We start from the raw sequence: 22,489 nt of genomic DNA, 5'->3' as shown, positions 1-22,489 counted from the left end.
TGCCACAAGCACCTTCTGTCTTTTACACGATGTGCTTTTTGAAAATAGAGTCAGTTCTGCTTGTACAGTCTGAAACAAGGGAATTTAGCCGTGAGACTCCCCCTTAACCTCAATGAAAGCTGCGTAGGTAAATCTTAATTTGAGGGCACAGTATTAACTCCCTATTGACAATAGTAAGCATTCAGCCACATAATTCCCTTGACTTCATTGTGCTCCTAAAACTGCTTGCTAATGTGAAATGAAGGATTTAAAAGCAAGTCGTCAGTGTTGTGGGAAGTAGATTTTGTGATTTGAAGAAGAGCCCCAACCATGAGTTAGCCACCTGGGTACGTGTAGGAGGCCAATTTATCTGTGTAGTTACTTTGGGTGTTCAAAATCCCCCGGTGTATGGCACTTAAATATCAGGAGTACCGTGAACACAGTGAATGACTTTGGTGGTTCTGGTCTCCATCTGCCCAGAGGAGATCTCCATGGAGTAAGATACCTCTAGTAACCAGATGGAAGCATTTTACACACCGCGCAGTTCTGATTCCCCATTCATATACATTCATGGGCCGTAGGCTCTGGGCTGTGTACTGATCATGTCAGAATTAATAGGAGCTTACACTTCCAAAACCAACACAAGCACACAGCCCTGTGTTAGTGTAGTGAAAAGTTGTGCTTGACTCTGTCTACCTCACTGTCCCCTCTCTTCTCCTACCGATTCTAGGGGCAGACGTCATCACCGTCTTCAGCAACCTCTATTACAGACAGCTGCCAACCGCAGATGAATGCTTTGGCTGTGCCTCCCTCCTTCCATCCGAAGAGTAAATGTGTAATAATGAGGATTTATCGTGTTATATGGGTATATTGACACAGAATTATAACATCCGTATACGAGCCACTGACAGTTCCCACGTCTCCTGCTATATTCTGTTTTCTCTAGGCCAAATTTATTGCTCTCATAATTAAGTCCGGTTCTGAGGACTTAATGGAGTTGCGTGTTCTGAAGGTAGCAGGAAATACAGCTTTTCCAGCCACCAGACCTCATACTGGCTGTGCCGTTCTGCCCCAGGCGCAATTCCTCAGTCCCTCCACAGCGCCTTCCCATTGACGTGGGGCAGAGATGGGGAAGGAACTCCAAAGCGGTCACTGTTATCGTTGGCTACATCTCGCGTTAGGAATGCCTGAGTGACCTTTTGTTCGCAGTCAGGCTCACAGCCGTGGGTTGCTAAATGGGATCGTGTTAATCATCAGATGACGCAGAGCAAGAACAGGCTTACATTGCTCGCAGGTGGGTGAGGATCAGGCACAAGGTGAGGCTGTGCAAGAGCAGGGCAGCGAAGCGTTGGGCTGGTTGCCTGGGGAGCTTTGCAGTTTCCATTTGTGGAGGACTGTGAGAACTTGTGGGGAATGAACTCACCTGTGAGGAATGGCATAACCACAGGGCTTCCTGCTTGCTCAGTGACCTCTCCCGGGCTGCTTCAGCCCAGCCTCTTCAGTGCTGTGAGCCAGCCCCGAGCTGACACCGCACTGAAATGGCAGAGTAAATACACGTCTGGTCTCGGCTGTTCTTTGACTGACACATTGAAAATGCCGCTGTTGTTGAGTTGACGTGTTCCTAATTCCCTCCAACTCCACAGGATCGAAGCAGCAAGCACGTTCCCCAGTTCCTTCCTGACAAACGTGGCAGTCCCCTGCCTCTGCAATTAGTTTGGCCCACAGGTCCATATCTGGTTGAAAGTTGAGTGTTTCTTTCAGATGTCACGTGCCTCCCTGTGCCTCAAGGGCTCCGTGCTTGTACCCGGTAGTAAAACACTTTTGAGTACGAGAAAGATGGTGTTTATTCTAATTGCCATGGAGAGCATTTCACTCATGCATTTTTAAGCAAAATAGCTGCGATTTTGAATTGCATCATTCGTGCACCCCAGGTATTTAAATTTTATTTATCGCTTTGGTGGTGTCTTGGTGTCTTATGAAGTAAAGAAAAAGGTAAAAATAGCCTCTGGTTTTGTCTGTTTCTGCCTTCATAGAACAGACAGGGATTTTTTCCAGGGTCCACTCAAGGAAGTCGCTGCATTTTCATCCTTACAAAAGGCTTTGGATCAGGTCCACCCATATGGATAGTCCTCTTTTTTTCTCATCTCCTTTAATTGAATGTATGACACATTTAATTCTGGAAGTGCTCTTTATCTCTGTGAGAAGTCCTTTTAATTCACCATGTAAGAAAGTGTTCTGTGATGTGGCTACCTGATTTTACTGAAACTCACACGTTGGGGAAAAAAAAAATAAAATCATTGCCTTCCCTGTCAAAACTGACAGTAATTACGAGTCCAAATATATAGCTGTGATTGACTTGTAAAACCAGATCTATAATATTTCAAGTTTGCACGTTGACTTGTGCAGCTTTCAGGAAATACAACCCAGCGTTTCCCTTGCAAACTGACGTCTCTTTATCCATTTCTTTTATCGCCTTTGTTTTTATTTGTAAGGGCGGGGAGCAGACAGCATTTATATAGCACGTACTGGATGGCATTTAGCAAGTCTGCTTCTGGGGAAAAATAGCGTTCTTTCTGGCTAAGCACAGCTACAGCAAAATCAGGGATGTTTCAGCACATGGCTCCTTTTATGTGCTCCTCTTTGCACGTAATCTGTCAACAATAAATACTGTGTATTGATTGCTTAATTGTAATGGAAACATACTTGGGCAGGGCAGCATTACAGCCTATTTACTGCCTTAATTTTTAAAGAGTTTTTAAATTTTAAAATGGATGTTTCCCTTAGCGTGGTGCTGTGCTCTCCTGTGCAGAACTGCTACGGAAGGGACTTTCTCACCCAGTCTGTGCACTCAGAGCTCCTTCTGTTCCAGCTGCCTTCCTTTCCCCTACACTTATAAACCCAGAAGGATCTGTAATTGCTGTTCATCCTCCATTAGTATACGTGAAATTCACATCACAACAGAACAATTGTTTTAGATTAATTAACAAATAAGTCCAAAGTAGGCTTTGGTAGATAATTAATATTTTTTTCCAGATTAATCGTAGGAGTTTAACTTGTTTATTTGCCTAAAAAATCAAAAGTGTGCTAGAGCTGCCTGGTTAATAATGGGCATTTCTAAGGAATGGTAGTGAAAAGTGATCTTCCTTTGGCTGAAGGAAAAAAAGGCACGTGTGCATCAAATGAATGTGTAAACCAAATGCTGACCTAAAGGTGTCCTAAAAGTGAACCAATAGCACTGCATGGAAAAATAATAATAATAAAAAGAGAAGTCTTTATTTTAACTATCACATAATCATTTAGCTGACGTACAAGAAAATGAATGAGTGTTGATAAAAACGAACAGCTACAAGGAGGCACTTAGAAGTGGTATCCAAGTGCTGTATATTGTTTCAAATGTACAATACCAAATTATTTTGGAGCAGAAAAGATTAAATTTCCTTGTAGGTCAAAATATTCTCCATTTTAACCTGTCATTTCAAGGCTGGTATTTGGATGGCATTGCTGTTGGGATTCCAGTCTTTCCTTTCCTCCCTTCCTCCCTTCCTTCCTTCCTTTTCCTCTTTCCTTCTTTCCTTCTTCTTTCCTTCTTTCCTTCTCCCTCTCTCTTTTTATCTTTCTTTTTTTACTTTAAATCCAAAGCAGTGGAGCTGAGCCTGGGAAGCAGTAATTTCTTTGAATCTTAATGCAGTCTGTCTTCTTAATGAGCCTCCTGCACTGCCCTGAAAACAGCCCTTTACAAATAAACATGCTGGAAGTGATTTAGCCACAATGTCCAGACTGTGTAAACATCTAATTATTACAATAAAATTGTCAATAAATATACATTACTGCTCCCTTTTCAAACGTTAACCAACTTTTTTCTTTGCTTGATAAAAAGGTATAAATTGTATTTCTGTGCTGGGTTCTGTTTCCATTACGTGCTTGCCGCTCTCCAGACAAAAGGACGCAACCTAATGCCGGGGTTATTCCTGGATGGCGATAAGTCCTACAGTAGTTTATTAACGTAAAGTACAGTGTTGCCTTTCACAGTAAAATGGACTCGGAGCTGATGTTTAGTCACGGCATCTTTTATTTTCCCCCCCAAATAAAGGGGCTATAAAACCTGTTATTTTACCTGCTGTAACTGCAGGGTACGTGCGCGATTAAAACCCGCTTGTTAGAGGGAGGAATGGGCATAATGCTGCATTAGGGCTGTGAGAGCAAATAGGAAAATGGAGTAATTTTCTCAAAAATATGAAGTTCTGCTTTCAGGATTATGGCATGGTGTCGACCATAATTGCGGCATGCCCCCCTTTCCCATACGTCCCCCCTTCTCGCATATCTTATGTAAGTGGAACATTAACATCAGAAAAGCCGAGCGATATTGAATCCTAATGAGGTCTGGCCTATATGCTGGGGCAGGAGAAGAATGAGGATCATTCATTTGTATGCCACAAAGCGTTCAGGACTCCGCGAGCATCCCCGTGGCTCCGGCGCGCGGTGCTGATCATCTGTTCTTGCTTTGGGGGGTTCCACGGCTCCGAGCAGCATCTGAGCTGGGCAAAAAATAGTTAACCGCTTTGCTGCGAGCTTTTGTTATATAATGACAATTTAATACGGTGGCTATTTTTTTGTTAACCTGCTTTAAAAAGGTCTTTCAGATGGTTAAATTAATCTTCTGATTAGCTGTGCCTGCCAGGTAAAATATGAGGAGGAAAGTGGCATGGGACACAGCAGTGTAAATGCATGATTCAGTCCTGGTAAACACGTCTGTTTTAAATAATCAATGTAATGACAGTGGCCACTCGCTCCTAAAAGATATTTTTGAAGTACTTTTTGTTCTATTTCACTGCTTGTGTTCACACCTCTTTTCATCTTTCTCTTTTAACCCAGGAGATGCTCGGCAGAGTGACGCGGTATTTAAAAAGAGCAGGGTGAAATGTTTCCCGAAACCGAGGTATAAAAGATCCGTGCAAATTGCCACGCAAAATGATCTGCACAAAAAGGCATCGGGGAAGGGAGCGAGGGCTGTGCCAAACAGATGGCACACCCTGCTGTGTTTTTGATTGAAAAAGAAAGGTAACATTTGCAGCCACGTCAAAGAGACAGTGATCAGCTAAACAAATTGGTCTCCGAAGTGCAGCCGTGCTGGAGTAGACCCTGCTGCAGGGTACGGCGCGGCTGTATTTCACCATCATGCTACGTGCTCCGAGTGGAGGGAGATGGCCCCTTCCTCCCTGCAAGGCGAGCAGAAGCCTTTGTTGGAAGAGGCTGTGGTGTGCTCTGCAGAGAAATCCGCAGACAATAAGTGCCAGAGTGTTTTTGTTTTTTTTTTTCTTTTTTGTGGCTTGATTTCGGCCTTTTTTTTTTTTTTTTTTTTTTTTTTTTTTTCCCCTTTCTTTTCACTGTGTTTTATCTCTCCTGGTCACCTCCACGTCATGGCCTCGGTCTGCCAGTTGGTGGATCAGGTGCTGGGTCAGAAGGGATGGGGAGGCGATGCCAGGCGGGCGGAGGAAGAGGCTGCGAACTGCTGCTGCCACAACGCCGGCGTGGCATGGCAAGGGTGTGGGGCTCCCCCTCCCCTGGTTGGGGCTCCTCTCAGCTGGCAGCCTGATTCCGCCTCAGTAAAGACAAGGTACAGAAATGTCCTTTGGGTGACATTCAAAACTCGATATAAATCCTCCGCTTTATGAGACTGCAGTGCAATAAATTACTTAGCCTAATTGTAGATGTAATGAATTACCATAATTAGTCATGGGCTACATTAAATTAATCAGCATGGTACATTATTTTGCTAAATTACATCTTTGCCTTCCAAAGCCACCAGTGCAGCAATCAGTGTTTCTTGCAAGAGGGGAATGATGCTGTAATGAGAAGCCTTTCTGCTCCTCGAATAGTGACAGGATATGAATTTTGATGGGAGACGGCGAGCTCGGAGATGCTGGAGCCTCGCCTTGTGCCTGAAGTGCCTGCCGTCGTTAATGATGCGCCGGTCCTCCTGCGGGGAGCAGTGGGCTGTGTCTCGTGAAGGTTGTGGACGATTCTCCTCGCAGGGGAAGAAAAACACTTAGCTCGTGCTTTAAGGCAAACAATATCGCTGATACAACAAGTCACAAAGCAGTGGGGTGGCAGAGAGATAATGTCTCTGGAAATATTAATAGATTTAGAATGTTCTTTTACATCGGTTGATGAGATTTATAGTTACCAGGTATTTTTTTTTTTATTATTTTTCATACCACTTGGATCTGAGTTAAAGCCTGTAGCTATTTTTGTTTTTTACTTAAACCTCCAGCTGTTTGGAATCTTGCTGTTGCTTCCCAGTGAATATGTCTGGAAGCAAACTGTACTTGAGCTGAGTATTATTCACTATTCAGCAAAATGTTGTTGGGAGAGCTCCAATGTCCCACCTGAACACACATGCTCCGCTTGGGTTTCAATTCGGGGGCTTATGAGTGTATAAAGACCATTATTTGGCTTGATGAATGGCGGAGTTTGCATTTCAGATGCGTGAATCCGAGTTACTTCAGACCTATTCCAAAAGTTTGAAATGGCTTTTCTGCTTTTTTTCTTCCTTTCCCCAAGTACTCCCTTTCCAAGGTCTGTCACTTTATTACTTTAATGCTTCAGAACAAGTTTGTTTAAATATTTACTTATACTCAGGATGTCACCAGCTGACAGTTTGTGACAGAGATTCATGGCATTGTCCTGCAATGAGGTTAATTATCCTGCATTCGCAGTGAAGGATGCTGTTGTGTTGCCGTTGTTTCGTTTTCTGGAATGACAATGTTTGTGAGCTTCTAGTTTAAAAGATGCATCTGCTGTATAAGTGCCCATCTGCGTAATGAAATTAGGCTGGGACTTCTGCAGCGTTCCTCTCTGGTTTTGCTGCCCACCTGCCTGCCTTGTCTAACGGATGGGAGAAAACCAGCCAGCTTAAAATGGGACCAGGGGAATGGGGAATGGGGAAAAGTGACAATGGAGGTGCTTCTGGTGAGAGCACAGCTCCTCTCTCTGCAATTGTGAGCTCAGTCTCTCAGCCTGGTGAGGAAAAAGGGACCCAAATAAAGCATGGTCACATCTGCAGGGGAAAATGCATAGGGATGCAGAAAAGCCCCGTTTGTAATTTGTGTTTTTGTCCTGGTGGGAACCCATTTAATTAGTGCAAGAAGGTATTGAATTTTAGCTTATCATGCATATTGTTTTCCAGCTGTACAGAAGGTTGCCAAGTTTCTAATGGCCTGACCCTACTCTGTAAATCAGCAGTAAATTGCGGCATTTACACTGAGCAAAGGCAAAGGGCTCATTCTGTTGGGTTTGCGCTGTCACAGGAATCTGGGCTAAGGGATTAATGGTCTGATGTTAAACATCTGTCCCCTGTCTTTGGGGGGACGTAAACACACAAAGAGGGAATCTAATGCCATCTACTAAAAGATCTTCAATGAGAGGGAGCCCTTGCTAACATTTCCATCCAGTGGCACCTCAGACACATTGCCTCTTTATGCTAAAGCCCCACAGCACTAAGGGCCCTATAAATAGTCTCCATGTGACAGCTCCGAGAAGAAGAGAGGTTTCCTCTAGACATTAGTTGTGCTAAAAGATTCATCATTACCTGCAGTCATGAAATAAATCTTTGATACTTACAACTATAATATCCATGCTCTACGTTTTATTGCAGATATAGGTAGACAGTCATTATTTCTGACACTTTCTCGGCATTACAAGGAGTACTCTAGGGGAACAACTAGTGTACAGTCTTACAGAAATAGATTGATATAACCACATGGAAACCAGTTACTTGCAGTCAATATAATATTCCCTTAATGATGTTAAACAGTCGTGTAGATTCCAAGTTTAATGTAAAAATCCTATCTTCAAACAACCGTACTTATCCACTGATTAAGTTGCCAGAGGGGAAATTTAATTTTTCATCATATATAAGTCCTTGAGAAATATATTAGAGATATATATTACTTGGAGCTAAATAAAATACTTGTTTTTTTTCTTTTTTTCTTTCTTTTTTTTTTTTTTTTTTTCATTATAGTCTGTTATTATTTAGGGGATGTTAAAGTAAGACAGTGGCCAACAGCAATCACTTCACAACACTCATGGGAGATGGAATCATGGTGTCCTGTGAAGCAGGGCACTGAGGGATGCTCTTTGTGGTGGTGATGTGGCAGGTACAAGCATCATGTAAATTCAGTGAATGTTTTATATGGCAAACAATATGCCATTACAGCACTTTGATGGTCTGACTGGCAGCACTTTCAAGAGCCAGCCCAATTTCCTGCCCTGCCTCTTGCACACAGGGCTTCAAATGCAGATGGGCACTTCTGGAAAAGATGCTCATCAACTCAGAATGAGGCTTTTTATTTCCTGAAATGCAGTACCATTATTGGTAGTCTTCACACAAAAAAGAGTGGGCATCCTGGGTTATCAGTGCAGTTTTTTAGTTTGTCTGGAGCTGTGGCTGGCACAAAATCTAGTGCTGGGCATCAGCATTGTCGGTATGTTTGAGGCTGGATGGCAGAAAGCAGGGCTGGAGCCCTGGAGGGTTAAAGCCCTTTCTTTACCAAGATCAGAGATGTGCAGCCATGACTTAACACCCATGAGAGCTGCACTGAATTGCCAGTTCATTCCTGATGTCAACACTATTGGAAAACACTATGCATCTTTTACTGAAGTGTGTTTGAATAATGCTGATCTTTCTTCCTTCAGCCACTGAAGGAAGCCCTTGTGTGTGTTAATATGCTGCTGATAAGTGGAGAGATTCGTTGTACGTAACATGTGCTGTAATTCCCGAGGGTCATTTGCAAACTACCTTGTTAGCCCCAGAGGTGGCACTGATATGAGTGCTCCACTCATACCCTCTGAGGATGATCAATAGAGACCTAGGTTGGATATTAGGAAAAATTTCTTCTCAGAAGGCGTGTTGATGCAGTGGAATGGGCTGCCCAGAGAGGTGGTGGAGTTACTGTCACTGGAAGTGTTCATGAAGAGAGTAGATGTGGCACTGAGGGGCATGATTAGCGGGCACAGCGGGGATGGGCTGATGGTTGGATGATTTTAGTGGTCTTTTACACCTTAGTGATTCTATGACTCCTTTGTTTCACTTTGGGAGAGAAAGGGAACATGGTGATCTCAGTATTTGGTGGGAAGAAATATCAGCATGGGGGTTCTTACATTGCCCTTTAGCTAGAGGAATGTTACTGATTTTCCAACTGCTATTTTTCAATGCTGGGTGACATCTCTTCATGCATCCTCACTGACAGATGGGAGGTTATAGTCAATAAGTGACACTCCTGCATCTCACCCTTACATCTCACCTCCACCAGCACCAGGAGTGCTGCAGGTGGTTGCCCGAGTACACAAAGGTTCTCCCATCCACTCTCCCATGCTCACCTGTGACACGTTCGTCATTTCACTTGTGAGTGATGATAATGAGGTTTCAGCTGCCTTCTGGTGCAGAAATGTGCATTGCTACAGTGCAGTTGGTTCAGCTCCCGCAGCCGTGCCACTGAAAGGCTACCGATTCAGGCTTTCACATTTTTAAAAGGTCACAGCAATAATTCTATCTGAATTGTGCTAAGTGAAAATAGTTTGTAGAGGTAATAGAGTTCCTGCTCAGTTCCAGTGTAAACAAAAGCCATTGTTTTTTATTACTGTTTTGTTTTTGTTTTTTGTTTTTTTTTGTATATTTTAATTACACGGATTTGCCTTGCTCTCACATTGGGTCAATGAGCTATGTGTGAAGTTGCAAGGCAAGTGACCTTCAGTGTTATGTGGCTCTTGGTTTTGTGCAGAGGTATTTTATTTTTCTATTATGTAAAATGTGCTGGAAGCGCTTGTCATAATATGGTGCTCACATTAAAAATTAAAAACACAAGAATAAAAATTACCTTTTTCCCTTTGCCCTATCATATTTCCATCTGTTTTAATAAGACAAAAATATCCACAGCTCTAGAAATGTGGTATTATATGTGCTCGCCTTTTGTAAAATATCATTGTAGTTAAACAAACAGCCTCCTCTGGCATGACTAGGAACAGATTGTTCCCAACAGCTCATTTGATGAACAGGCTATATAATGCAATGACTTAACTTACTGCAATGCATAGTTACTGCAGCCCAAGTGCCCTAAAAAGATGACAGAAAACTGTGGATGCTATGGCATCAATTATTTCAATAGCTGTACTGCAATTAGTGATTTTGTATTCTGTCTAGTTTACAGGACTCACAACCAGGTCACAAAGGAGAAAGAGAAGGTTAAATTCTATGCACAGAGTGAGCATTTTTATCTTCCTATAGATTTTTTGCCCTGTTTGCTTTCTTTTTAAATCATTTTACTGTGTCAATCCTGTGAACACCAACAGAGCTCTTGGACGCTTTCCAACTCAGCTCTATGGCTTTGCACGAGGCTGCAGAAGAGCAGAGAAGTGCCATGCATGGGGAATTGTTCTTTCCGCCTCACACCGTGGGCTTTGGACTGATACCCAGTGTCTGGGAGGACATGGGAAAGGATCTCCTTCCTAAACTGCTGTAGCATTAGTGGTAAGTGGCATGCGTAGAGATGGAAGCTTAAATGTACTTTGTTTCCCTGTGCATCTATTGAGTCTCACTGCAGTTGCCATCACTCACTCCACAACTGGATGTTAATTTACTTTAATACTTGTGTCTTTAGCATGTGGAGCTGATAAATAGAAAGTATGTGATGGCTTATCTAACCTTCTTCATCTAGATGAAACACTACAGGTCTGAAATCCATTCGTGCTCCCTGAACACAATGCCTTATTCTGGTTTTCTATTCATAGTGTTGTAAATTTGTCAGCCTAATGGGACACTTCGTAAGACATTTTCCTTTTTAAGTGCTTTAATGGGAGTAGGTATTACATTGATCCAAAATCTAACCTAGCATTTCATATTGTGGAGCCTGGAATTGTTATCTGCATAAAGGTTAAGTGGTGCTTTGTTCTTCCCCTTATTTTAAGCTGAATTTTGCCAACCTGAAACTCAGCCTGTCATGTACGTATGGAATAAAATAAGCACTCAGCTTGGCCACCAAATTCTGAAGACGTGCTCTACTATTGCTGGGTACAAACATAAGTGGAGGTGGCAAGCATGCAGTGCACACAACCAAAGCCACTTCTTTTTCCTCTTTCCCTGCAGTGAGAGGGCAGCGGTTACAAAATAGCCATGCCAGGACAGACCCAGCTGCACTGAGTCCAGAGACCTGGCCATGGGGACATTGACAAGGTGACACTGGTGCACACACAGAATCGTAGAATCATTAAGGTTGAAAAAGACCACTAAGATCATCTAGTCTGATTGTCCACCAGCCACCAATACTGCCCATTGAACCATGTTCCTAAGTGCCACGTCTACACATTTCTTGAACACTTTTAGGGATGGTGACTCCACCACCTCCCTTGGCAGCCTGTTCTAGTGAGCAACCACTCTTTCTGAGAAGTTTTTCCTACTATCCAACCTGAACCTCCCCTAGTGCAACTTCAGGCCATTCCCTCTTGTTGCTGTTACCTGGGAGAAGAGGCTGATTTCCACCTTGCTACACTCTCAATTCAGGGAGTTGTAGAGAGCAGTGAAGTCTCCCTGAGCCTCCTCTTCTCCAGACTGGCAATCCCAGCCAGAAAAGTTTGTCTTGGAAGAGCGAGAAGCAGAAGGACAAAAGTCGATAAATGGACTGGTTATTGACCCACACCAGTGCTTATCGACTCTCTTCACTGTCCTCTGTGTTCCCCCATGTGCTGGTTCCTCGGTACAGGACTGCCTTCATTCCAGCAGAAGCTATCAGTCTGTGATGTTGTTTATAACAGGGAGGAAAAGTCAACACCAGAAATCTTTCCTTTACCATGTAACCTTTGAGATTTATCATGGTGTTGTTTCTCCGAGGGCTGACAGTACGGTGACAGGAGGAGCTGTCTCATGGCTTCTTTTCTTGTTTATTGGCTCCCAGTGTATGAGAAAGCACTATAAATAATACTCCCTGATGCGGACGGGTGCAATTGTTAAAGGCACTTAACCCGCTGGCTGCAGCTGTCTTCTGAGGCAGTATTCTCCCTCCCTGGTCACTCCAGGGGCAGCGGTGCTGGCGGAGGAGAGGCGGCAGAAGTTTGGAGCATGTTGGTTGTGTACTTGGTGAACTTCTGCCATGGAGAGCTGCCAAGGTCAGAGCATGATTGAAGAACCTCCTTCCTCTCCTGAAGTCGCTGTTACTGTATGATATTGTTTTCCACCATAGAAGGTTCTCTTAAAAATGAGGTTGAGATCCCTAAAGAAATTGCTTCAATCAGCAACAGTGCTTAATGACTGTTAATGGGAAGTGGAGATAGGATAGTAAGTGTTACTTTGATTAATAAGAGAACTGCAGAGAATTTAAATTGTGCCACTGATGGATTATTTTCTTCAAGCTTGATAAGCACTTCTCATTTGTTCTTAAATTTGGTCAATACTGTTAAAGACAGCAAAATGAAGTATAATTAATTCTATTACTGCTACTCAGACCCAGTGCTACTGGGAAACAGATTACAATGCAGACAACAATGTTAGGTAACACTTCTGATGGTTTTATCATACACAGACTGGTCAGGGCTGTAAAGCAGAGAACCTTAGAACCATGCTGAGGAGCTGCCCAGCTTGCTGCCTGCCCTGGCACATGCCCATCTCTTTGAATCTACCATGGACACATTTTCAATGAAGGAAATAGCTGATTGTGAGGTACATAGGCAAAACAGAGAGCTCCACTTGGTTCCTCCCTTGGTGTACACATGAATTATCATGGTGCTTTTAAACACACCTATCTTCTTTATGCAATAAATAGGGAAAATTCACTGAGAAATGCAGTTTGCTCAGAGGCCCTCTTGCCACTTCTGAAGTCAGATTTTAGGAAAAGGCTCTCAGCAACTCACTCGTTCTGGTGCCTCGGAATGGATCCAGGCTATGCGCAAAGGAGTTGGGAAAGTCTTCTGGGCTCTCATTAGAGGTGGCTGCAATTAGCACTTAATTTTCCAGACTCTGCCTACTTCAAAGTCTATGCTTCTCCAATTCTGACTGCAGAAAGTCATTGTGTGAGCGATGTTGAATTAATTTGAAATCGGAGCGTGTTGGCTAATAGTATAGTTATAAAATCAATGAAGGTCTAATTCTGTTATTAAAAATGTAAAGCTTATGTATTATGAATAAAGAGTTCATGCTCTTCCACAGATATTCCATAAACATAATTTCTGAAAGTGGGAACACATAAAATGTATTTCAGGCATGAATTTGTGTGCAATGGTCTGATGGAGAGCAAGGATACATTAAAAGACTCTCAGGTTGAAAGGTCATGTTTAAAACTTAGAGGCACAGAACAAAAAGCAGTGACAATTCTCTTCCCTTGAACAGTCTCTGTTTATAGCTCTGCTTGCATTCCACACAGCAAACAGCAATGGAACATCTTTCATTCACTTGACTTGTTTGCAAATCTTTGAGGGTGGCTCACGAGGAATGCGGTGGCCTGGCTGAATCCTCACTCCATTGATACTTTTCTCAGGTAAGCAGGCTAAACACTGACCCTGATAACTCACTGGGGACACCCTTTAATTTCATAGGAAGGGATGTCCAGGATGTCATGGGCCTTGCAAGTGGAGAGATGGCACCCATCCCCTACAGAACAGTAGCAGCAAAGAGCTGATGGTCTTTGTCCTTAGGGCAGCTGCAGAGCTGCTGGACCCAGCGCACAAAATGCGCCTGTGCGTGTTTGGAGGAGAGAAGCCCTGTGTATCACTAATCTTCCTACAGAAGCATTTTTTTTTCTAGGAGAGCCAGCAACTTTTTGAAAGATGGCAGCTGGCTTCTTACATTGCTTCTAGTGCAGCAAAGACAAAGAAACTTTAAATCTTACGTGTTATTTTTGTAGGAATAACAGAGATTTGGAGGCTAAATAAACCTTTCTCTTTCCTCGGTTTCTCTGTTATTCCATTTTAGTGTCTGTCAGCTTGATATGAGCCCTCACATTTGTCTGTGGGTGCATTCTTTGTTTGTTGCTGCTCTTTTATTATGCAGCATGATGGAAATTCTGCTGGATCAGTTGCTTGCAAAGTTGATTCACAGTGGAAGAAAACGTGGCTCCTATATCCCCCTATCCTCCAGAATTAGGCGGTATATATTTGAAGGATTGTGGTGCCGTAAATGTACTCTTCTGAATATACCTTAATAGTGTCTGGCTTGTCATAAACCAAGGCTTGAGTAATGAAAGAGAGCCCTGAACTCACCAAGAGCCCTGATTAAGAGAGGAGTACAGTTTGTTACGGATACAGGGGTACTTGGCTATCATATAAGTTTATTAAATCCTATAAAATTTCAATTTACACCATAGTAGTCTCTGAAAGATGGAGCACGCAAAGCTGATAAGTATGTCAATTTCTTTTGCGTAGGAATTCTATTGTTGATTGTGTTAAAGCTGCCATTTTCAGAAGCAGAATGATTTCTACCAGAATAATCATTTCCTGTCTCAGTTAAATTCTGTAGAAGTCCATTACAGATTGAAATATAATGAACGTGGTATAAAAGCTAGTAAAATGCCAATATAATGCTATATAATGTTGGGAAGGGGAGAGTAGATATGTACTCTATATACATATATAGACACATTTTAGTCTCTGCTCACTGTAAATATAGCTTTGTGGAAACAGCAACAGTACAGTATGTTTGGGCTTTGTCCTCTAGCAGGGAGGTAAAATTACTAATTTTCAGGTCTTGTTTCTCATAATACTTCTAGTTTTTATGCTCTGTAACAGTTTTCATAATGTTTGCCAAGTCAAGATGCAAAGTCAGGAAGTTTGTTTTCCTCATTGGAGTCCAATCTTCTCTACCTGCATACTTCTGAAAGTTCTCAGTTCGGTGATGCCAATGGTATCCTACTCATGCTTTTGGAGATCTTAATTCATTTCTTCTTAGCATATCAGAAAATACTCAAGACATGCACAAATCTTGGGTTACTGTGACTGGATTACATGCAGTGGAGTTCCATCCTAGGATATGCACTGTAAGCAAGAATATGTTTGTTCCTTTTTTTTTGCCAGGTGGCCAAGCTGACTTTTAGGCTTTCCTGATTGCTTCTTTCTGGCTTCTGCTGTCATCCTATTTTAGCATCACATGCAAGACTTGGCAGGGGTGGCATATTAGTAGTGAGTGAGGTGAGAGGTACCATCCTGAAAATACATAGCCAAGAAATAGGAAAGGAGAGAAGGAGCATTTTTTAAGTAAAATTGAGTTTAAACGAGGGGCATTTTCTGGAGGGCTTTTTTGAACATGGCCAGAGCTGGACTAGGCTTCAATGTCATCAGCAGACCTGGAGGTTATAGTGTTCTTTACTGATCGTGTCTTCAGCAGGGTTCTGGCATCTTTTAGGTAGTGCCAACAATTATGTGGGGGAACACCAGGGCTTTGTGCAATGCCACAAGCATTTCTCAAGGTTTTCATAGAATCACAGAATCGTTTGAGTTGGAAGGGAACCTGAAATGTCATCTAGTCCAACTCCTCTGCAATGAACAGAGACATGTACAGCTAGATCAGATTGCTCAGAGCTCCGTCCAGCCTGACCTTGAGCGTCTCCAGAGACGGGGCATCCACAACCTCTCTGGGCAACCTGTTCCAGTGCCTAATTTGTGCCAGTTTCAATGCCTCCCAATTCCTGCAAAGATCCAGAGGACAAAAGGTGGTGGTGAGCAGCATGGAAGAAAACTGAAGAGGGAAGGGGGAGTAGAAATCCCTGTCTTTCTGGCTTTGCGTGGTCATTCTTGACTAAATAGATACCTTTCTCCTTCTTGATTTATTGCAGTCTTGACCTTGGTGGCTGTGTGGCACCAGGCCTTGTAACGCATTTAAACTAAGGGTTTAAACTAAAGGTGCAGTAGATTGGCTTCAGGATACATCACATTTTCCAAAAGGCTTTGCATGTCATTTATGCATGATTCATAATGATTATCACTTTTTGTAGAGCCTGAATGCAGTTCCCCACCATTTTGGAGCAGGTTTGAGAATGTTATCACGATTGGCTTGCTAGGTGAAAGGCTTTTCTATTTAGCTTTTAATAGAGCAAAAGTGACTCTAAATTTGTTAATATTCTTTAGGTTATATAGGACAAATTACAGATAAGTGAATAAGTAATGAAATTTGTAATGAGAATTTCTCAAGTATGAAATGTTGGCACAAATTAATTGCGGGATTTTACAGCTATTATAGTTTATATCATAAATGCAAAAATGACTAGGGCTTTTTAATTACAGTAGGAACACACTAAATTTTTATGGAGTGCCATTTTGTTAAAAAGGTACTTTAAGAGCAAATACCATCCGTAACAGTGAGCCCAGATATCTGTACCACATCAAATAAATATGCTATTGCTATAAAATTGTTCCTTAGATACCATAATTGACACAAAGACTAATGAGAGGTCTCTTTTCACACCTTCAGTGTATCGTGTCTTCTCTCTTGGTCATTTTTTGTTTCTTAATTACAGTATGTTTGCAAAAGGCCACAGCAAATTCCTTGGAAAAAATATACAGGGCTTTTCCACTTATCCTTCAAAGCTTCACTGTGAATTGCAAAGCCCCGGTGTCTCGGTAGAAGTTAATATTATTGTGGAGGGGAGGAGGGAGGATGGCTAGATGCTAATTCTTATTAAATATTTGATGTGTAGAGAAATCTAATACAGTGAAAACTTGAAGAAATCTCATTACTTGGTGGAATGCATTACATGCTAAGATAGAGATGACTCAGACTCAAAAAGCTAGCAGGCAGATTTAGCAAGGAAGCACATCTGTAGAAATGTCCTGCTGTTTTTTTCTATTAAAATAAGAAATCTACATCCTCTGCTACTCTGCTTCTCTAGACATTTCTCAGAGTCAAGAGTACATTTTAAAATTTCATTGCACACTCTATTCCTCCTGGTGAAGCTGTGTTAAGCTTCCCCTCCTCTCCTCACCTGGCTGCTCCCAGGGCTGGCTAGAGAGCTGAAGGTTCTGCAAATTCCTCTGCCTGCACCTGGTTCTGAGGTCACTCAGCCTCCCCTGCAGCCAATAAAGATGATCTGTTCCTCTCCTCGAGACTGTTTTTTTGCTAAGGCACATGATATCTCTAAGTCCTTTCTCAGTGCTTCCTCCAGCACACACAGTGTCACAGACTGCTTCCTCAGTTAAGGTCTCTAATCCATCACTCACAGTTCCTTAAGGAGATTAATTAATTTAAAAAATGGCCGTGTTTCTAGATATGTTAAATGCCCTCGCTCAAGGACAAGTGCTCATCCTTCCACTTGCACACCTTTCTTGACTGGGCTTATTGGAACATTCGGTTTTACGGCAGGTACTGGACAGTCCCCAAACCTTGCTTGAGAGGAATTGCAAATGAACTGATTTTCAGAGACCTTGCTCATGATTAGCTGGTATCCTTTCCCTGAAGGTGAGCCTTGCTGGCAGCATGCAAATGCTCTGCCATTACTTAGAACTGTAGATTTACAGAATCATTTGAGTTGGAAGGGAAACCTTAAACCTCATCTAGTCCAACTCCCCTGCAATTAACAGGAGCACCGCAGCTAGATCAGAGTTGCTCAGAGCTCCATCCGACCTGACCTCAAGCGTCTTCAGGGATGGGGCATCCACCACCTCACTGGATAACCCATTCCAGTGCCTCACTACCCTTATAAAAAAACTTTTTCCTTATATCCAATTTATATCTCGCCTCTTTTAGTCTGAAGCCATTTCCCCTTGTCCTGTCACAACTGCTAAAGAGTCTGTTCCTTTCTTTCTTATAGCCCCCGTTTAGATACTGACAGGCCACTGTCAGGTCTCCTTGGAGCTTTCTTCTGAACAGCCTGAGTTTTCTCAGCCTGTCTCCTTAGAGGAGATGTTCCATCAAATGCTGAGGGGACGCTAGCTTGGTTTTTAACATCAGTTCTGGACTGGCTGGACAGCATTAAACGTCTCCTTTCTAACTCCATGACTTATTTCTTCATCTGTGGGTTTTTAATGTGACCTACTTTGTGAACTCTTTTCCAAAATTACAGTAAAAGTATAATTGTACAACAGAAGTATTATAAATGCCATGGTATATAAGCTGGATATTGATATGCCTCTCATATCAATAGGAAGGTCCCTCTCATGGCTAGGAGACCACTCATTTGGTGCTTTTAGGGTGCAGACTGGCTGCTGATCTTGTTACCGTTGACTAACATTCCCTTTGCCAAGTCAAGGCTTTGGCCTGATTTTTTTTAAAATCCTCTCTTCTAGACTGAGTAATGCATCACCAAGAAAGCACTAACAGGTCGCACTTCTGCATTGGATGTATCACTGAGTTAGAAGCTGATAGCAACTTAGAAGTTTAACTTAGTAAAAGCAGAGTGACAGAGCGTCTCCTGAGAAAAACTGATGAGCCTCTAATCCCTGATACATGTCAAGTTGGGATTTAATGTACCTTTGTGTGCCTCTGCAGTCTGGAAAGATACACAGTCACACAGGTGACCATGGGTCTACTGGTGCTCTGGCCTGACCAGTTGCACAGGATTACAGCCAGGGTTGTTCCAGCTGACCCCTGTCCTACAGCCTGTTGCTGTGATTTGTACAGGACTCAGCCTCTGCTAATCTCCCCTGTGTTATTTATACAGCACGGAAGGGTAAAATACTGCACATCCCCTCTCTCCTGTCTTATCCAGTCTCCTTCCTGCATTCTTATTTCAAGGTCTGTTGAGAATTTCCCAAACTTGCATATTTTGTGCTTGTGAAAACAAGTCAAGGTTGTTTAAGTTTCACTTCAAAACTCATTTGTCTGAAAGATTTGTCAGAAATATGCCACTGTTTTCATAACTGAATTTCCTAGACTCCTTCCTTTTTTCTCTCTTTGTTCTTGGCTTCTTAATTGCAAAATATAGAGACAACAAAATGACATTAAATATTGTTTATATCCCATTTGAGTGCAAAGATCCACTGAAGCTGCTGGAGGAGTGACCAGTGATCTGGTCCAACTTTGCTGGCAGCAAGAAGGTGGCGTGTGCTTGAGCCAGGTCCTACAAAATGCCTCTCCTCCATTTTTTTTCTGTGATATGAGCAATATGGTATGACAATCTAGTAAGACTCTGGTACAACAGGATTAGGATTAATCTTGCTAACTAATAGCAGAAAAGCTAAATGATAGGAAAAGAGATAAACAAAAAGCCGCTCCAGATTACGATTGTATTTGTACTTATCATTGTCTGAAATACACGTATCAGCCAGCTCCTGAAGGGTCTTGCTCCTTTCCGTATTAATACAAGGAAAGAATACATATTCTTGGCAGATTTCATTAAAATAGGAAGAAGAGATGGTTGCTGAAATGCTCTCATTGCAAATGAAGGGCTTTATGTTTACACAAAAACCACTCCTGGAAAAAAGTAATTTTGCTAATGAGATATTCCCATATCTCCTGGGGAGTCTTTCATTGCCTAGGCGCTTTTTCACATCCAGCCCAGATCTACAATAAAAAGCACAAATGACAAGCTGGAAGGAGCTTACGGCTCAGCTAGCTTTCCAGCAGCAGAACAGTGCGCACTGCACACTGCATCAGCAGTGATGTACACTGTCAGTGTGACCAGTGGTGTTGTATGAGCAGCTAAGACCAGTGCAGAATGAGGTCATCCATGCAAGTGAGGCAGTGTTAATGAAAGCCCACATTGTGTGTACAGATCTCTGCTTTCATAATTAAGGTAGATATCAGACTTCTTTCTAGTCAGGGGATTCAGTTTAAGCTGGCACGAGCCTTCTAGCAGCTAGAGTGCACAAGTGCGCTCCTACAATGTAGTATGACAGGTGGTCATTTCTTAAAATCTTCTTTTAAATATATCATTCCTAACTCCAGTCTGGCTCAATTTGAACTCTTTGGCTTAGTTTGGAAACACAAACCTTTTAACCTTTAATTTGAGGCATTCAGCCAGGCTTTTCACTGCTCCCTTTCTATGACCAACCTTGCTTGGCCACATTAGAGAAGTCAAGGATGAATTGGGGATGACCACTCAGCTGTGGTGCTCCAAGATGGACTTGGAGTGTATTGGAGAAGCTGACGTTGTTCTGCTGCTGCCTTGCTGAACTGTTCCATGGAGAACTCTCTCAATCCAGCTGCTGGTGCCTTTCACAGGTACCAATTACATTTTTATGTTTTATAACCGTAAGTATACTCTACAGACTTGCACATAATTCCTCTGCTACTTAAGCTGCTTTTCAAAGTCTTTTTCAGCAGGCTTATCTTTGTTTTGCTTGCGCTGATTAAAAGGAGAGATATATTTTTAATAGGGTGAATAGTACAAGAGAGCACGCTTCGCAGAAGAGAAAGAGAAATGCAGTCAACCCTTTCTTATCCAAGCTGAGTAGAAGACATTGAATTAATTCAACTAACCACAGTTTCAAATAATTAATGGGATTTTCAGCATACTGAATACATCAGGGACAATTAGTTTCTTTTGGGCAAAGAAGGTTCTGGAATGATCAAAACTTCGGCTAGAAGTAAGAAAAACAGCTTAGGAGATGTTCTGCAAAAAGCAAAAAGTCTAAAAAAATGGGACATGGAGTTTAAGATTTCTCCAGAAGTATTTCTGAGGCTTGGTGGGCCCCAAATAGGCTGGAGGATATTGAAGAGAGCAGTGCAAAACCCTCTTGGCCAGACCCCATCCTAAAAGTACCAGCAAGAGTGACTTTTTCCACAGAGATCCTGATTTCCTATGAAAATTCTTCCACTTTTCCTTCTTCTAGTGCAGCTTGTTCCTCTCTGTGGGCTTTTTTTTCCCCTCCACAAATAAGCCTTAATTGTTTGTTTTCCCTGTAAACGGAGAAGAGAGCCATATTGCACCATAAAAGCAATGTCATGTGGGTTCCCATCTCATCAGCTCTCCATGACTGCTATGTCATGCCTGGGTAGTTTTCAAGTGCTACTACAACACTGGAATACATTGAATAGAAGTCTTGATGATTTATTGGAGAGAGGTAGGCTTTTTCTATGTAACATCTGTACATATATATCTAATGTGGGCTCTGTGATTTTGGGGTGGTCTTTGCTCATTGCCATGGACAAGAGGAGATCTGGAGTTGGTCATGGCTGTTGAGGAGGATGGAGACTCGATGCATCATTTTAAGAGGGTATAAGAGCACTTTTTGCTCTCACCAGTGGGGAATGTTCACAACAGCTTACCAGGAGACTGCAATGGCCTGTAGAAGTGTGGATGGCTGTGGTGGTAAGAGCAGCTGGCGTGTAGTGATGGACTGTATCAGGGGAAGAAAATCATTGGTTCCAAAATGATAAAGTGGGCTTTAATTGTCCACATCCCAATGCCTAGGGGAGTACTGCCAGGGAAACTAGAGCAGACGGAAATGCTGCTGACATTAGAATAATGCGCTGTGTGCGAAACCGCTGCAGAAACAGTTAAATGGCTCCTTTGCCAAGGCCATGGAGTGAAATGTTACTACACCATGGGGCGGATTAAAATATGCATTTTCTCCTAATTGAGCACAGCAGACTCAGCTGGAGGTCCTGTCAGGAGAAGAAGAATAATTTGTCACAGCAAGAAATGTATAACTTGACAGAGCATCTATTAGGCAGTACAGTAAAAAATAAAGTAGGACTTGTGCAGGTTTGCTTTACGCTCCAGACAGCTTGGTACAAGAATCTGAATGCTCTAAGTGAATCTCAGGCTGGTTGGCAGCGGACCATCCTGGTTGTGCAGTGCTCACTGCCCTCGTGACTATCCTTGCATCTTGATGAGGTTAAGAACCTTTCTGGATCTTTCCTAGTCAGAAAGGTCCCAATTAAAAAAAAAAAAAAAAAGCCATTCTCTCCATGCTTTACATGTAACTGGGTAAAGCAAGCAGAGCTCCATAGCTTGTTCTAGCTCTTTCATTGCCCTATGAGATGGTACCGTGTAGTTTAATGGAACAGCCAAGTAATGGCTTGCGGATGGACCTAAGTGCAGTAAAGAGCTGGGACTGGACTACCCATCAAGAGCCACATTTTCCTCCTTTGGTAAGTACCTAATTGTGAGAAGTGCATCTTTTGCAGCATTTTACATGGCTGGGTGATGCACAGAAATCCAGCCTTCAGCTCTGGCCACTGTTTTGCAGCAACTCACAGAGTGCCATGCTGAATCAGAAGGAGCAGATCCTTGGGCTGGGCTTCACAGAAGCGACCTGTCACACAGCTGTACGGCAGCTAAAACCAAGTAACTTTTATTCAGGCACATGCTTTTTATCTCACTGATAGGAAGAGCTCTGACTGACAGGGTAATTCATCATTCACCTGATGCACGAAGAAGTTGCTGAAGGAGAGAAGCCACACACATTATTTTCACACCGGTGGGTGTGTATGGCCTATCTGAGATGCAGTGACCCCCACACAAACACAGCATTGCAGATCTGCCCTGCCCCATTGACATGGGTGCCCATTCTCACACCCATTATGTGTCTGCCCCCACAGCACAGCGCTGGGGTTGTGTCATGGGATTTTTGCACTGTCTGTTCTTACAGTGCT

At 42.6% G+C, this 22,489-nt stretch overlaps 1 long non-coding RNA gene across 1 annotated transcript in view; it reads left to right on the top strand.

Annotated features, from left to right (window-relative positions):
* The first annotated feature begins 601 nt into the window (after positions 1–601).
* Positions 602–22,489, top strand: part of LOC116216753 (uncharacterized) — a 49,005-nt gene continuing 27,117 nt past the window's right edge. The window contains exon 1 of the long non-coding RNA XR_014883910.1: positions 602–1,910. This is a non-coding gene — a long non-coding RNA (uncharacterized LOC116216753). The remainder of the gene's footprint in view (positions 1,911–22,489) is intronic.

This window comes from Meleagris gallopavo, chromosome 6, assembly GCF_905368555.1.
Source record: "Meleagris gallopavo chromosome 6, MGAL_WU_HG_1.1, whole genome shotgun sequence".
NCBI classification, from domain to species: domain Eukaryota; kingdom Metazoa; phylum Chordata; class Aves; order Galliformes; family Phasianidae; genus Meleagris; species Meleagris gallopavo.
The sequence above is the reverse complement of the archived record's forward strand: the minus strand, read 5'-3'. Positions and strand labels throughout refer to the sequence as shown.